This window comes from Balaenoptera musculus, chromosome 1 (genome assembly GCF_009873245.2).
Source record: "Balaenoptera musculus isolate JJ_BM4_2016_0621 chromosome 1, mBalMus1.pri.v3, whole genome shotgun sequence".
In the NCBI taxonomy this organism is placed as follows: domain Eukaryota; kingdom Metazoa; phylum Chordata; class Mammalia; order Artiodactyla; family Balaenopteridae; genus Balaenoptera; species Balaenoptera musculus.
Genome location: NC_045785.1, coordinates 62444807 through 62460895, shown reverse-complemented (window position 1 = coordinate 62460895; position 16089 = coordinate 62444807). Strand labels below are relative to the sequence as shown.

The 16089-nt window shown below is 33.1% G+C and overlaps 1 protein-coding gene across 1 annotated transcript in view; it reads left to right on the top strand.

Moving 5' to 3' along the window:
• NEGR1 (neuronal growth regulator 1) overlaps window positions 1-16089 on the top strand; it is a 901553-nt gene that overhangs the window by 81760 nt on the left and 803704 nt on the right. The gene's annotated exons all lie outside the window — the stretch shown is intronic.

The following is a 16089-nucleotide window of genomic DNA, read 5'->3' as shown; positions in this document are numbered from 1 at the left end:
TAGTATTATGCCCTTGTGAATGAAAATGAAAATGAGATATAATGTCATAAAATGTAACATGAATGATTCTCCTCTTCTTTTTTAATGATGGTCTCAACTGTGAGGATTCAGCCTCTTTGGTCTCTAACTCATTGCTCATACCCGTTTACTAAAAAAAAAAATCAACTTGTAGAGTGAGAACAAAATAAAATGTTAAGGTTAGTTCATTGGAAGACATGGTCATTAAATAAGGTCAAGATTGTAAATGTAGAAAGATAGCAAGTCGTATAAATAGCAGCATCAGATTATGAGGCACTTTAACACCCCATACAAAATTAGTATCACGGGGTACATGTGTGCAATGAAGTTTAGGACACTGCTATTTCTTGAATAGTCAGTGTTCCTATTGGTTCAAATAGAAACCAACATTTCATAAATGTTGAAATTATTTGTGTTTTCTTCTTACATTATGCCACATTTTTCAGAAATAGGTTTGTGCCAAAACTCAAGTATAATCATCTGGTAACAATGTGTATTTGATGTTTTTAAAAATAGCATTTCCCATACACACTCACAAAATTGCCTGACCTTCCTCCTCCACAGAATTAATCATGCCATCTGTGCTCACATTGTATTTAATCATACTTCTGGTCTAACATTTCTCACATCACATTGCATTAGAGTTAGCTGTATATCTCTTTGTTTTTCCCATTAAACCATGTGCCCATGAGAATAGAGATATCTCATTTGTCTCTGTATCTCCACCAGCTCTGGCATCATGTCTAGCACATAGTAGACATTCAGTAGGATAGTATTTGCATTTTTTTTGAAAAGCAATCCAGTAAATGAATGGAACTATTTTTTTTTAATTAACAAAAGTCACCTGTTGCATATCACTCCTGAGGGTGAAACTTTGTTTAAAAAAAAAACAAAGGATTGTAAGTGTAAAGGAGATTAGAAGATTAACAAAATTCAAGTTCTGATATCAGTTTAATAGAAATATAACTAGGCTTGAACGTGCACTTCTAATATTTGTCCAGTGTTATCTTCAAGGCAACCTTTAAGTAGATGAAGGTCAGAGAGTCAGTCACTCACGCTTCTGGCTCTTAGAGTCTTGCTGTGTCAACCCAATCGGGTTTTCTGATACCTGTAAATTCAAGTAGGTAGTAACTTAGAGCGAGGAGACCTTCCAATATCAATATGTGGGTTGGGTGAGAATGAAGAAGACATGGAAAATTAGAAGTACCTGGTCACTGCAAATTGAGCCTCAGTATTTTAACTCAAAATCACTTTCAAATTACATATTAGCAGTGAAATTTTGTGACCTTTTTTTCCTAAAGAAAATTATTTACGTTTGTTGTCTTTCCAATTCTGACCCTGTGTCAGAAAAATTCTGCATTTGCAATATAATAAAGTAATTCATACTTCAAGCACTTAGCTTTGACCGTCATCAATACAGTTTCATATTTGCTTATTGTTTTATATTGTATTCTACAAGGGCATATAATTTTATTTTTAAACATTGTTATATGTCCCTGCAGTTCTGACAACTTGATTTAAATCTGCCATGACAAGTTGTAAAAGGGAGACTGAAAATATTTTTAGTGTTTCTCATAAATCAGAATTGATGGCTATAACCTAGTAACATCTTTAATTCCATAACATTTTATTCTCATTTTGAAAGTAAATGTAAGACTCTTAATTGTTATATATAATAGCTTTGGAGTAGAAGTGAGAATCAGTGTGTATGTATATGTACATCATATAGCTCATTTACACTACTTTGATTATTTTTACACAGATTTTTTTTTTTTTTGTCTTTTTAACACAAACTGGAACAATACTGGAAAGAAGTCAGCATGTAATTAGTCTGGATATATGAAAAACAGATTGTACTGTTTCACATGCTGTGAACTGTGAGCGAGCCACAGTGCTGTAAAAGATAGCAAGAATCAACAGTTTTTTCCCCTTAAAATCTCAACATTCTTAACTTTTCACACATCACTGCTTAGGGAACTGAAAAACGCAAAGGTTCTACTGATATGATGACTATTGACTGAAATGACTGTATTGGTTAGCATTTACTGGCTTAGGGTTTATCTCTCTAAAGATTCTTTTATTCTTAAAATCAATTTTGATATTTGGAGCTTGCATGCTGAAGATGAAAAAAAGAAAATGGTGAGGAAGGAGGAAATGATGAAATTTTTTCTTATTAAATGGAGAGTTTAGAAAATCTAAAGACCTTTACAAGGAACCTACTGAATGATCTTTGTGATTATAGTCGAGAAAAACATTTTGCAGTCATTTACATAATTCAAGTTGTCATAAAGTCATCACCGTATAACTTTGTTATATGCAGTTTTAGCCTTCTAGCATTTTTATTCTTATCCTGACATTTTACTATGTGGCTCTTTGGTAAAATTAAGCCAGTCATATTAAGGTTGGGGGATTTGGTGATCATGACCATTCCAATTTTAATTTCTCATACTTTTCTATTAAAATTAGGTGTTTCATTAAGGTGAATTTACTCAACTTTTAAGCATAAAATAGCTGCTTAGAAAATATACACTGCATTTAACTGATTTTTAGACACTCCCCCCACCCTTCCCACATTTTAACATCTTTAAAATAATGATATGTCATAAGAGCCATGAATCTTACACTTGTGGTCAGTCAAGCAGTAGTCCTTGCATGTGCATGTACAAACTTCATCCAAGCATCCTTATTTTTGTCACTTCTTTCGAGTTATGTGCATTGTTAAAAGTACAAGGGTGAAGTTTAGTTACCATTTAAAATGTTTTCAAATATTGCACTAGTGATGTTAAAGTAAATTTATGAGTATTCTGTTCCCAGAAGACATGAAAAAAGAACAAAAAGGTATAAATTTGATATTAGTGGAACAAATATTCAATATTGGAGGAATTAATATACTTTCAAAGCTATAAGCAAGAACTTTATAAGATCTAACAAAGGAAGATACAATTAATTGAAGATGTGTTGTTGTTACTGAAATATTTGTAATATAATTGTATGACATTTCCACACAAATTAATGAAGGCAGTAGACATTGGCAGATCCTTTGGACTAAATGAAAAATATTCACAGTTTATAGAGCTGATATTAACCATTCGTATATCAAGTATAACTATTGTTAAGTCATTTTATAATAGCACATAGGGAGAATTTTCATCACTGGTAGTGCATAAAGGCAGGGTCCATGTTACAATTACAGGAAACTAAGAATTACTGGAATATGTAAATGCTAAAATAAAATACACTCTATCTAAACTAATTCTTTATTGAAAAATTAAGTTGAAAGATTATAACTCAAAATAATAATCTATCTTACATTATTGTCAAAATCCTCAGTTGCCTTAAATTCCAAATATTTGGGGTGCTTTTTAATTTCGTATATATTGCATTCCTATTTAAGTATAAGGTAACAATGTCATTCATCACCTCTTCTACATTTGCTGGCCAGCAATTTCTCCAAATTTATCAAATTGTTTTCTAAGCTGGTATGATCTATTTAAACTTTTCTAATTGTTCTTCTAGTCAAAGACAGCATAAAGTAGAAAAAGATAAAAGAAAATGATAAACCAGAAAACAATATTTTTAAGAAAAACCATATTTAGTATTCACTTCTATATCAGGAGTAGATTTGGCTACAAGTGATAGAAGACATTAAATGACAGTTGTTAAAACAAGATAGAAACTGATTTCTGTCACATACTAATTTTCAGAGGTAGGTGGTTCAGGGCTAGTGTGGTGTTCCTGACTGTCACAGAACCAGGCTCCTTCCATGTTGTTGTTAGGGTTTACATCTTCTTTATCCCCAAAGTGACCTCATGGCTTACGGTCTCTCCAGTGCCAATATCACAGTATCATTCCAACCACCGGAAAAGAGGACAGGAAAGGAGAAAGCCATGCATTCTCCCATTTTGCCAAATTGTGCTTTCCCTTTCCTCCACCTCCAATGCTTAGGCCAGAACTTAGTCATATGTGTGCCCCTGCCTGTGCAGAAGGCTGAGAAATGTGATCTTTATTATGGGCAGCCAACTAAAAAGTAGAGGTGCTTTTTCAGCTCAAGAAGGAGAGAACTGGTTGGGAAAGCCTCTGGCTCATCTTCCCGCCAATCATAGGAGATCTTTTGGCAACCAAGAGAGCAATGAAACATTATGGTTTCCATCAAGAGCAGAATTTTTGTCTTATTTTGCTTAAAATGTTTGAGATAAATATAATATTAATTTACCATCAGGGCTTACATTATTCCTTAAGTGTCTTAATGCTCATTTCATTTAATAAATATTTATTCATTATTAATTCTGTGCTTGGTACTTAAGTTACCACTTTTTTGAACAGTTCCAGGATTACCATTCAAATTGAATATCACATGAATGGTCCTCACGGAGCTGTGCAATACAGTGGTCCTGACACTTTAAAACAAAAATTGCAAATCTAAATACTGAACTGAATTTTAACTAGTTTCATCAAAATCTGCTTTTGATGTGAACCATCTAAATTGACCCTTAATCTGTAACAATGGAAAAGTCTTATTTTGCTTTTAGATCATAAACTCTTACCAAATATAGAAGTGTCTTTTTCCACTGTGAAGCAAAACATTTTAATTTACTCCTTTGCTGTGGTCTTATATTAGATCTATAAGTTGGGAATCTAAATGCTTTTCCTTGTTGGAATATCATGTAGAAGATGATTTTTCTTATAGATGAAAGTAGAAAAATTTCAGCATTTAGAAGCTTATGTTGCCAAGTGTTGGGCTGTGGGCTGACACTGTGCTAGTGAATTAAGTGGCAGATTTATAACTATATATTGTTAACCAGTATATGAATAATTGCTTTTAAAAAGCTCATTTTAAAATATATAATCTTCAGTCTACAAGAATCTACTTCTTTTGTCAAAGAGATGGCTGAGTTAAGTGATTGATTAAAATAGTTATTATTGTAAAGTTCAATATGTAAAATATACTGTTTTGAAGCCTAAAAGTAAAATGGTGAAAGTAGAACTTCTGTTGATTAAGGTTTTATTTTCAACCATGCCACTTTGCAAAATAAGACTGAATAAATTAAGGTGTTTTATGCAATCTTCTGCTTTTGTTTTTTTAATACTAAAAAATAAGATTTTCTAATCTTTGGCTAGTATTTTTAGTACTATAATGACTAAAATTAATTTGAGCACTTATTTCCTTTTACCTTGCCACCATGTTTTGAGAGAAGGAGCAATAAAACATTGACTGTTGGTAGAACATAAAAGACCTGTATTATATAGCTTTTTGCACTTTCCTCAATTTCTGTGACCCAGATAATATCATTAAAATATTCAGATAATTTTAACTACATAGTCTAAGAAATGTCTTGTAATATTCTACTGAGATGGAAGTTTGATGCTATATTCTCTAATTAATTATCCCAAATTACACATTAAGTTGTCTCAAATCTACTTGCCACTGTTACATGGAACACAGGCAAAGGAGAAAAAGTTATTAAATTTTTAATTTTAATCTCAATTATTAAAATGACTTCTTGTGAGACTGTCTTATTATCTCAATTTGCTAGAAATCCTTTTATTATAGTTAAATGTATGTCATTTTCTCTCCTTCAGTGATTATTTTGCAAGTACAAAATTGTATTTTCCCTGTAATTTTCACATAGGTGCATATTGTAGTTAGTATTTCAGCATGTATTAAGGCAAAAATAAATAAATGTGAAAATAAAGTTCAAACTTGAAACAAATAGAGCATTATTAAGAATTTCCTGTGGTACTCTTAACCCCTTCCCCAAATGCTTCCTTCACTGGCATGACACAAATTTTTTAGATTGTATATTGCTCCTAGTAATACCTGGCTTAACTCATTTGGAGGGAGGAGAAGGCAGGGAGTGGGTGAACCTGAGGGAGGAAGAAGACACTAATTTCCTGAAAGCTGATACTGGAAATACCTTTGGGTTATGTCTGCATAACTGCTCTCGGTTTTCCTCCAACTTGAATTGCCACCATCACAACAACAATAAGAAAAATTGCCCTTGGTTTTGATTTTTAGGACACAGTGCATACCACCTTATAATTATTGCCCACATAAGATATGCATTGTTTCTCAATCTGTAGATGAAAGACTTCAGTCATTCCTAATTCTCTTTGTATTTCTAGGAATTTCACATTGGATATGATCCCTGAATATCATGATACAGTGTGAAAAAGCCTTGTCCCACCAAAAAAACAAAAAGAAGTACACTGACTATATCTTGTAGGGCTTCTCAGAAATACACAATCAAATATTTGGATTTCTTTTCATGTTTTTATAAAAATACCTCATTTTTATCTCCAAGATTTAAATCTTGCTTTTTTTTGGTCAGGTTGCTAGTTTTAAAATTAACATATTTCATTGTATAACAAAAAAAATCGAAGTTATTACATCTTAGAAGAATAATTTTAATTAAAATTAACATAGATGTTTAAAAGAATTTATGCTTGGCAACTATAAATGTAGAAGCAGTTTGGATCTACCACCCCCTAGGAAAATAATTTATCTGAACTGTGTACTGGAAATTAGGAATGGGTCACTAGAGTTACAGTGGTAAAATTTTCAATTATTAGGAAATATTGAGTAAACACCAGGAGCAGTTACTCTTCACCCTCAAAGCAATGTACTCACTTTTCTAAAGTTCTTTGGTGGTGTTTCTTTAATTATGTCATGATCATGAGCCTCCTTCAATTAGGCCATTAGCCTATTGCAGTGGGTAAGTGTGGGTATTGAATAAAGTGCTATGTGACTATCCTTGATATATCTCTGTGTCTCATTGTCATGATGGGACTGTGATATGATTGATGGAAAGATGCCAACAGATATGTGTATGAGAGAGGAGTCCTTTTAATTTTCAAGATACAATGTACTGTGCGTGCATAGTGTGCCTATGGAAATCACGCCATATAGCAGATCATGTAGCAAGCATTTTCCTTATTTGGGACCCATCTGCCTGGCCTTCCAAGACATGGGAAGGAGCTGGGGCCAATGACAACATCTGTAAAACATGAAGATCAAATTAGAAACTTTGAGAACCTCTTTTTTGACATTCGTATGACGTGTAGTCACAATACCAGGATCTTCAGAAAAACAGGGAGAAACGAGAAATTCAAAAATTCCCTGTGTGAAAGACACAGTGAGCTTCCCCAGATCCTGACCAGATCTTCATGTTTGTTGGAAGCTTTCATGATACCAGAACCCTCCTGTGTGCAGAAGAAAACAGTCTTTACTGTGAGGTTGTGGAGATTCATGGTTAATTTCCCTGTTTACTATCCCCTTGGAAAGCCAAATGTATAAGCCTGCTTGCAGACTAGTTCAAAGTCGTATAATTGATTTTCATGTTTTCGAGAGAACCAGCTTGGGAATCTTGGCCACTTCCCAGAACATGTTTGCTCTGTACTTTGACTCTAACAGGAATTACTTCCTGATAAAAATTTCCTTATTTTTGAGTCTCAAACTTAGATGTCACATAAGATATTTATTTGTAACAGCATGCTACCACAAAGAATAAAAACTTCTCATTTGTTTCATCCTGTGGTTTAGTACTTTATACAAAATAAACGTATGAAAATATTAGCTCTCTTCCCTTTATCATTCTGATTTATGTATATATAAAGGAGAGCAAGACATTGTGGCCCTGTAACATTTATCTTCTTCTAGTAAAGAAATAGGCCCCTGTTTTCATACATACAGGAAAGTTGTGAGAGAGATAAACATTTGGACAAATATCAATGCCATTTATTGTGTTCAAATACTTTCTTCTGTAAGTTCAAGTGATGGATTGAATATCCTGGTGATTTTAATGGACTTTCCAGTCTTATACTCTTTTCAAATTTTCATAGTAATATTAAAATATTTACTTTATGTATTATTTTCTTTATGTTGCTGCTCACTGAATTAAAGTAATGAAATAATACCTTTGACCAATATCATCAGTACATTTTATATCATCCCTAGATTTTGTATTCCCTAAGAAGGACTTTATATTATGATGGTAAACCCTTGGAGTTGATGTATAGAGCTTAGTCCCAAAGAGTTAAAATGGTATATTGTAGATATGTTTTCAGGGTTATAATTTGACATGAGATACATCTATAGGTAATTAAAAATGAACTGTTTTAACAAAATATAAGTTCCTATAATAAAGAATACCATATAATCTAGTAATAAAGGAATATATTACATGAAAAAATCATGTCCCTGATACTAAGTTAGAAAGATAATTAAATGACATCTCTGGCCTTAAAATATATTTTTACTTTTTAAGGATTCTGTGTGTGCAATTCTTTGGTGCCAATAATCTCAGCAATATGAGTGTTTAGAAGGAGTGACAGGGTAATGTAGTTCCTAGATTTTCCATTTTGAGTCACAAAGATACCAACATTAAAGTGATATTAAGGAGTGTGTGCCTGTTTGACTGATATTTTCTATTACATTATGTTTGGATTGATTATCAGATTTTTTTATGTACTGGAACTTTCTTGATTATTCTGTATGAAATTATTACAAAGGTAGACAAAATGCCTTCTGTTTTTTAATTATAAAGCATCCTAATACTAGTGTTACCTTGGTGACACAGACAAAACAAAAACTATACATATTCAATTACTGAAAAATCAGACAAAAATGAAAGTTCTGTTGTCTGATGGAGGTATTCGCTCCTTTTATTTTAGGCACAGAAAGGTTAAGTGTATACTTAGTGAGTGGTTCCATCACATACTAATTCTATTACTTTAGAAAAAGTATTTGTCTCCTTCTTCATAGAGTTTAAAAACCATAGACTAGAAATTAATGTTCTTTTACTTAAAAAATGTGTTAAGTATTACTGATGTACTGAAAAGAAACAATAAACAAGAGAGACATAATCAAGTCATCAATAACGTTATACATAGAAAAAAACTAAAAATCAGGAATTTAAACCAAGGGGAAACTATCCTACCATCCAATGCTAGAATCCCCAGGCATTTATAAAAAATATGGATGTGATAAACCCTATAATTCATAAGCTATAACCTGGTGAGTCAAAGTAATAGCTAAAAAAAAACCCCACCATTCTAATTTGGCATTACCTAATTTGATTTAATAGTGGTAATATGTAGAATATTTGAAACTTAATTAGTATTTTAGTTGCATAAGTGAAATATTATTCTTACTGAATCATTGCTAAGAATATGTCTCATAAAGACATATGCATATGCCCTCCTAGACTGTAATTTACATTTTTAACATTTATAATTTGCAATTAGCACTATCATTTGCCTTTTATTTAGGAAAGTATACTGAATCAGTACTCTTAAAATTTTAAGAAAAAAATCCATATTTTCTAATGTTCTTCATAGAGTATATTATACTGTGATGCATTTTACTATCTGCCAAAACTGTTCTCTTTTACAGCAGAAGAAAAATTGTTCTTTATCTCTGAGCAGTGCCTTTTTACCATAGCTGGTGGGATTCAATACCACTGATTCTTTTTACAATCTTGGTTTAGAAAATTAAAGAAACTCAAGTAGCACCGCTGCAATCCATTCATGGCTAATACATCTTGTCTCGCATGACTGAGGACAAGTGCCCTCCAGATTAAATTTTGCTGCTCAGCACCCTGCATTTTCATAAAATATAGTCCTTACATAGCTCCGTGAATATCCTAAGCATGTGGTTTAATTTAAACCAACATGCTTGAGTCACCCATTTAAATAAAATATTTGTAATGTTCCAAAACTATTTTATAAATGAATCTTCTTAAAATAAAATAAGCAAACACTATAATTTCAAATGAGGTAAAACAATAACTATATTCAGTGATAAACAGAAAGATCTCCAGGGAGGATTACCTGAGTTACTTAAGGGACTAGGCATTTGTTTCTGAATATTGATTTGTGGAAGAGGAAAGTGGCGCTGCCAGCTGGTGCTGCAAGTCATTTTAAGTGCTGGACCGACCCACTCTGCTTCCCTATGCCCCACGGCCAAAGCAGTGGAGATATAGTTGAGATGAATGGCCTAGCAAAAAGTTATCCTTTCCTGCAGTGCTCTATTTAGGCTACATGCTGCCCCATTTTCAATCATAGTTTAAAGGTGGTCTTTGATATGTACTTTGATAAAATGTATTCATAAAATGATAATATGTGTGTGAGTTCGGTAAGGATAAATAAGAGAAAACGGGATTCAAGAATGTGTAAAAACTTATTGTGATGTACACATATGCCAAATGGATGGTTTTTGCTATAAGAAATGTATGTCCTGAAGTCTAAGCATGCATGTTAGATTTTATGTGCTTATTCAAACAAACCAATTGAAATAAGCTTTGATGCTACAAGTTTCTCTTCTGTGTGTGTGTATGTGTGTGTGTGTGCTTCTGGTTTTATGTTAACATAATCAATCAGATAATGCCTCATAATCGTAAAAATTAACTTCACTTTAGAAATTATTCACGGAACTTTTGACCACATAGAAACAATGACAGGATCAAAATGAACCTAACATTTTAAAGAGAAAGGATCAGTTCACACTCTTATCATCATATGTGTACACATTTACCAATGTTCTGTAAATCAGTTGGAGGGACAGATTATTATTATTAGGAGAATGTTAGTAGAATATTATGGATATAGGGCCCTGTGTGTATGTTGGAAGTTTTAGGAAATTGATAAATGATCAATTCACTAAAACAGATCAAATGATCTGTTTGTATAGGGATTGATAGTTACGGAGTGCGGCAAGGGGGGGCCACTCTTCATCGCGGTGCGCGGGCCTTTCACTGTCGCGGCCTCTCTTGTTGTGGGGCACAGGCTCCAGACGCGCAGGCTCAGTAGTTGTGGCTCACGGGCCTAGTTGCTCCGCGGCATGTGGCATCTTCCCAGACCAGGGCTCAAACCCGTGTCCCCTGCATTGGCAGGCAGATTCTCAACCACTGCGCCACCAGGGAAGCCCCAACACTTGATTTTTGTTATATTGACATAATAGAACACAATCTGAAATTAATGTTTAGGAACACCATTTTTTGTTGGTAAGAAGTCAAAATGTGTGATTATCTCTCTGCATTATGGATTAAAAATCTATTTTTCCAATTTCAATGGAAAAAATAATATTTGAATAAATATTCAAAGCCATATTTCTATTTATGTCTCTCCATTAATGGAAATTTATTAGTAATTATCAGCAAGCATTTTTCGTATCTTTAGCATTTATCAAGTCATTTCATGTAAATTATATCCTATACTTTCACAAAACCTGTATAAAGTTGTTACATTAACATTTTCTTTAGAAACAAACACACACACACATACATAGCTGAGGATTAGAGGGTTTAAGTTAATATTCCCAAGAAAATATACATGATATTTGGTGTAGTTACAACATGTATCCATTTATTGCAACTCTACTTCTCATTAATAATATTTAATATAGCTGTAATTGACAAATGGGATTCAAATTTTCCATTCATGTGTAATTTATATTGGCAGGTGTACTAATATTTCTTTTATAAATAATATATTTAAACATTTTATTATACTGAGACAAAAATTCTAAGGCAGTGACTTCTTAATGCTATGTATTAAAGGAATAAATAAATGAGGATTGGGAAAAGAAGAGAGGAAAAGGAGAGAAGAAATGAACAGACATGCATTTTACATTTCACCATCTAACACGAAAGACCAAGATAAGATGGTTAGATCAGATAGTCCTGCCTTTAAACCCTTTCTCTACCTCTTAAAACTTATGTTCTTCAGCAAATGACATGAGGAATACAAACTTGTATCATGAGCAACATAATGTCAGTTGTTCTTATTATATGACTCTCATTACTATATTTATCTTCTTTGTAAAAAGAAAATGTGTAAAACATGGAAATAAATATCTTTCAAGCAGTGTAACCTTTACCTTCTTAGGCAGGTTATAATTTATGGCTTCACTAATCCAATCATTGAACAAACACCATTTCATCAGAGCTTTGGACCTCCATAATACTAGTTGCTCAGGATATAGAGTTGAATAAAATGCATCCAAGCACTTAAGAGCTCATTGCAAGAGTGAAAGACATATATACAGTGAGGGCAAATATAAAACGACATAATTCTGAGAGCCCAGAACAGAGGTACATACCATAGCATGAAGAACTTAAGAAGACTTTAAACAATCATATCCTTGAGCTGAGTTTTAAAAGATAAATTGGAATTTTCTGGATGCTGGGGGAAGGAGTATGAGATTAGTATGAGTAAACCTAAGGAGGTGAGAAATAGTCTGAAATTTCAAGCACATCAGTTGTATTTTATAGAAAATGAGGTGTAAGAGAAAGGTAAGGGGAATTGCTACATTCTACTGCTTTTGGGGGAGAACTTTCTGAGAATTAGTACATAGCTCAAAAACATAATTATATGTTTAAAGGGAAGATACAGTAATAGATTTTATAATGTGACAAAAAGTACAATTTATCATTTGAATAAAGACACTTTTCCTGGAGCTAAAAAAAAAATGAGAGAGTGGGCATCAAGCTGGCTGTTGGCAAACTATTGAAAGTGAACTTGAAAGTGTGTTATATTTATAAAATATCATATTTTTGTGTTAGACTTTGAGGAAAAGACTCAATGGCTAATGAACATATACTTATGGATCTAGGAACAGATATTGAAGACAGAATATATGTTAAGAATTAACTCGTTTATTGTTTTGCTTTTAACTGCTGTCCAGAGCTGGCACTAAACCATTCAAAAATTAAATGCCAATTCCGACTTGATGGCCTGACTATTGTTTAAGTAAAATCAAAATAATCATTTAATTCTTATTAGAATAATAGAAATGTAGAGCTCAGAAAATATCCAAATTTAATATCACTATGAAGCAGAAGGGTGATAGCTAAGTTTCATATGAAAACAATTATTCTTTGAGATTTTTGTGAATCATGCAAATAATGTAAATTTTGCAAACATTTCCCATGATAAGTAGTAATAACATAGGACACAGAAGGCTACAGACAATATCTCAGATATTCAGGAGAAATAGATACCATTGACTTTAAATAAAAGTCACTAAAGAAACTCATTTTTTAGAAGTATAGGCACTAAAAGGAAGAATATGATTCATTTTCCTCCAATTAACAAACTGTTGCCAAGAATTAAACGACGTCAATTCCATAGGGGGTGTAACCTGCGGGCAGCTAAAGTATTAAATATAGAACATGTGAAGATTTAAAAGGAGATGTGACATTGGTGGTCACACTGAAAGAGAAATTTATGCCCATAGTTACTGAGAAAAATCCCAACCTTCTTGATCTCTGTAAGTTCATAATTTACTGATAAAACTGAAGCTTTTGAAAGGTTCATCTTTCTGAAATCACTTGGCTCTGAAACTTAATTATGCCATTTTCAAGCAAAGACACAGCTAGAGAATGGCATAGGGTAGCTAGTGTGAGTCCCTTCATATTCATCTCATGAGAGTAAAGAGATCAGTATTTAACATCAATTTAACATTTCTTTGGCTCAAGGAACCAAAACTGTCCTAAGGCTTAGAATGATTTAAATATTCTTGATAGTGTTAAACTCTCCCTTATGCATTGATTAAATTGACCAGAGTGGAGTGGTCAGAAGGAACATTGCATGAAGCATTTATGTAAGTAAGGAAGTGTATCATAGTAATTAAGACTTTTTTTACTACAGCCATACATGCCTGAATTTGAATAGTGGCTCTACCACCACTCAGTTTCTTTGTCTCAGTTACCTATTCTTCAAAATAGGAGTTAAAAAAGTACCTAACCCAACAGGGTTTTGGTGAAGATTAAATAAGATCATGCATGTGGAAAGCTCTTACCACTCTACCTGGCCTGTGGTTCAGTAAATATTTGTTGCTATTATTATACTCCTTTAAAATATATTAACTTTGATTGGGTCTTACATAGCATGTTTATAAATTTGTAATTTTTTCTCCTGGGCATTTAATAAGAATAAAAAGTAAAAGAAACTCAAAATGTTACAGCCTGAACCCAGGAAAACATAGCAAAACCCACACTAGGTTGTATTATCAGTTGTAAGCTGTTGTGTGCAGCATTTAAGAAATTCCTAAGGCCAACTCTTTGATTTAACTGATCAAATCAAGTAAGTTGAGAATTAAGATTCAGCAAATGATCACTGAATACTTGACAGGATTGAATACTGTTTTAGGATCTTATCTATGTTATTTCAATAAGTATTTTCTAGAAAAAATGTCTGATTCAAATTAAACATATATGTGTCCCTCAGGTGACCAAAAATGGTAGAGCTTGCTGATAAACTTTTGAAGATTAAGAAATGTTATTATTAAAGGCTGAGTTCTATAGAACTCTCAACTGGTAAATTGCGATGGGTGAGGATAAACCTCAAATAAATAAATCCCTACCTAGCTAAAATGAATGACACTGGGAACCAGAATACCATCTCTCTAGTAAAAGCAGAAAATGTATTTTCAGTGCATTGAAATTGGCCACCTAAAATGACAGCATCCTAAGTCCAGAGCATTAGACCACAACAGTGGTTGCCTTTGAAGCAGCAAAAGAAGAGAAAACTGACCCAGATTTTATTTCCTGTTTATGAGGAAAATTGGCAAGCATTTGACTTGAGAGAGAGAAAGAAAGAAACAACAACAACAATAACTGATATGGGTATCACTTCCCTCTAGTGGCGAGTGAAGATCCCATAAAGGACACCAAGGAGTAGGCTGTCAGAAGACTGATGACAGTCTTTTGCAGAACAATAATTTTATAAACATTTTCAAAGGGTTTCTAAATGTTTTATCTCATTGAGTTCTCAAAGAATCCTATGAGGTTTTATCTCTAAAGATGAGGAAGCAGATTCTTAAGGCAGAATAGAGTGCAATTCTAAGAGTAATACATGGAGAGTTGGGAAGCCTCAAATTAAGACCGTTTTTTTCACATTAATTAGCTTTTTGAGTTTCTTGAGCTTATATAAATGAAGTGGAATAGCCTCAGTAGTACCTGAAAGCCCATTATAATGATAACATTATATCAGCTTGTGTCAGTTCTCTCTAATAAGTAGCTAAACTGAGACTTTAGCATTGGAAGAGTATCATCTGGCCCAGTCCCTTTTTTTCCTGTTGCTGTCTCTCTGGAATGGTTTAGGATATATGTTACCTTAGTCAGGAATTAATGTGATATCCAAGATGAACCATTCTTGTGTGTGTGTGTGTGTGTGTGTGTGTGTGTGTGTTTTATTAATTTATATTCATTTATTTATTTATTGGAGTATAGTTGCTTTAAAATCTTGTGTTAGTTTCTACTGTACAGCAAAGTGAATCAGCTACGCGTATACATATATCCCCTCTTTTTTGGATTTCCTTCCCATTTAGGTCACCACAGAGCACTGAGTAGAGTTCTCTGTGCTATACGGTAGGTTCTCATTAGTTATCTATTTTGTACATAGTATCAGTAGTGTATATATGTCAATCCCAATCTCCCAGTTCATCCCACAACTCCCTTTCCCCTTGGTATCCATGTTTGTTCTCTGTGTCCGCATCTCTATTTCTGCTTTACAAATGAGATCATAAGATGAACCATTCTTAACGATACAAACTGCCCAATAAAAGCTACTTAGCTTGAGTAAGGAAGAGAACAGAATGAGTGGAAAACAGATGATGGATATTCAGGAATTACATGTTTTTGTGAGAAGCACCTAACACATAAATTTCTATGAATAGGGAAAAACTTGTGCTAGAACTTGATTTTAGTTAACTTTTTGAAAATCATGTAGGAAGTTGGCAAAATGGCACGTTGAACTTTAGCTAGCTTGGGGCAACTCAAAGGTAGCAGAATGATCTAAACTTTGTTAGATGAGGTGCTCCAAGTTAGAAGTGGAAAGAGCAGCTTCTACCAGAGAGATGTTTTTTCCCTGGGTGGAGATAGATCTGTTCTGTCTCCTAAGACAAATTTCTGTGTTGACAAGTTACAGAATGGGTAATAGTTAATCACTTCTGATGATCCTGAAGGTTGCAACTAGTGTTTAGTAAATTTAGTAAACTTTTAAATCTAAAGCCTCACTCTATATGATCTTTTGTATTTCACATTACATCAGATCTAAAGAATGCAAACATAA